Source organism: Penaeus vannamei, chromosome 8 (assembly GCF_042767895.1).
Source record: "Penaeus vannamei isolate JL-2024 chromosome 8, ASM4276789v1, whole genome shotgun sequence".
Lineage (NCBI taxonomy): Eukaryota > Metazoa > Arthropoda > Malacostraca > Decapoda > Penaeidae > Penaeus > Penaeus vannamei.
In genome coordinates this window covers 7098976-7101475 of record NC_091556.1, presented here as the reverse complement: position 1 = coordinate 7101475, position 2500 = coordinate 7098976, and the positions used below count along the sequence as shown (strand labels likewise).

The following is a 2500-nucleotide window of genomic DNA, read 5'->3' as shown; positions in this document are numbered from 1 at the left end:
TTATAGATTTATAGAACGTTCATAGATAAAGAAGGATCTAAATAGAAAGGAAAACGTATAGATAGATAAAGAAATACACAGGAATGCATAGAAATCTAAATAGAAACAAAAAGGGGCCTTGTAGACAGATATGAAGAGGCGGGAGGAGCGTGGGCCGAGAAGCTCGTTTGGGTCGACTGCGAGGGAGAGAGAGAGGGGCAAAGGGGGATTAGTGGAGACGGAAAAGTGGGTGTATTTGGCTAGAGGGATTGAGGATATGAACGTTTATAGATAAAGAAGAACATAAATAGAAAGGAAAACGTTTGGCTAGAGGGTATGAGGATAGGTAAATATGAACGTTTATAGATAAAGAAGGACCTAAATAGAAAGGAAAACGTTTGGCTAGAGGGTATGAGGATAGGTAAATATGAACGTTAATAAATAAAGAAGAACATAAATAGAAAAGAAAACGTATAGATAGATAAAGAAATACACAGGAATGCATAGAAATCCAAATAGAAACAAAAAGGGGCTTTATAGACAGATATATAGAGGCGGGAGGAGCGTGGGCCGAGGAGCTCGTACGGGTCGACTGCGAGTGAGAGAGAGAGGCAAAGGGGGATTAGTGGAGACGGAAAAGTGGGTGTATTTGGCTAGAGGCATTGGGGATAGGTAAATACTGGTGTATATGGATAAAGGAGAACGTAAATAGAAAGGAAAACGGATAGACAGATAAAGCAATACACAGGAATGCACAGAAATCTAAATAGAAACAAAAAGGGGCCTTGTAGACAGATATGCAGAGGCGGGAGGAGCGTGGGCCGAGGAGCTCGTACGGGTCGACTGCGAGTGAGAGAGAGAGAAAGGCAAAGGGGGATTAGTGGATACGGAAAAGTGAGTGTATTTGGCTAGAGGGATTGAGGATATGAACGTTAATAGATAAAGAAGGAGCTAAATAGAAAGGAAAACGTATAGATAGATGAAGAATTACACAAGAATGCATAGAAATCCAAATCGAACAAAGAGGAAGATACCTGTAAATACATAAATAGAAATGGATACGTAGAGATGAATAAAGACGGGAACCAAAATAAACCAACAAATACAAAGAAATGAATATATCCCAAAGAGAAAAACGGGTCGTTTTTTTATACATAAAGGCGAATGTATATGACAAGAAGGTTTGAGGATACATAAATATATATGTTTATGAACAAAGGAAGACATAAATAGAAATGGAAAACATACAGACAGATAAAGAAGTACATAGGAATGCATAGAAATCCTTATATAAACAAGAAAGCAAGGGTTTTTATTGGATACGTAAATGTGGATTATATGGATAGAGAAGGATGACGATAGAAGTGAAAATGTATTGATAAATGAGGAAATACATACATAGGTGCAAAGAGGTTAGTGGGTAAGTAAATGTGGATGCATATAGATAAAGAAAGGGGTAGATAGAAATTTAAACGTATAGATAAGGAAATACATAAGAATGTATAAAAATAGATATGATGGAGAAACAAAGATAGAAATAATACGTATAGATAAACAAAAATATAACAAATACGTATCAATAGACAAGTATATGAATAGTGGTGGATACATATAGATAGATAAAGACATAGAATTAGATACGTATAGAAAAACAAAAAATGTAAATAGAAATGGATACCTAGCGATAAAGACAGGAATAAATAAGTGAACAAATACACAGAAATAAACAATGGAAATGTAAACAAAAAGTCAGATTGGTGGATAAGTCAATGTGGATGCATATGGATAAAAATGGATAGAAATGGATACACATAGATAAGGATAGACATACACTAATATTCGCAAACAATCAAATACAAGGAAATACACAGATGCAAAAATTCAGAGAAATACAGGGAATAAATGAACAAATACATAAATGCGAATACATAAATAGACAAATACATAAATATGAAGTAAATAAACTAATACATAAACATAAACAAACAGACAATTTCATAAACATAAAGAAAAAAATAAAAAAAATATTTAGCTTTACACAAATATTCCAATTCATAAACCCTAATTAAACACAAAGACACAAATCAGCTGATACTTAAACAGCAATGCAAAATGACTTAGAGAGTTATAAGTACTAACGTAGGAAAGTGTAAATCGTAAAGAAAATACAAAATAATAGAAGGATAATGATGATAATAATAATGATAATGATGATAATAATGATAATGATAATGATAAGAGCAACATCAACAAAAGCAATAACATTAATACTAACAATAATGATAATAATAATAATAAAGATAATGATAATAATAATAATATAATAATAATAACAGAGATAATGATAATAACAATAATAACAACAGTAATAATGACATTGAAAATAAAAACAATAACAATGATAATCATAATAAACAACAACAATGATCCTTAGTGAAGCAACGTTTCCTGAAGTGAAATATATAAAGCTTTATGTATTTCTTTCGGAAAATCTAATCATTTCACAAATCGTAAAATGTAT

The 2500-nt window shown here is 32.0% G+C and overlaps 1 protein-coding gene across 1 annotated transcript in view; it reads right to left on the bottom strand.

The window, feature by feature from the left end:
* The window catches only part of LOC138862289 (protein FEV-like), a 7737-nt gene that overhangs the window by 2978 nt on the left and 2259 nt on the right, over positions 1-2500 (bottom strand). The gene's annotated exons all lie outside the window — the stretch shown is intronic.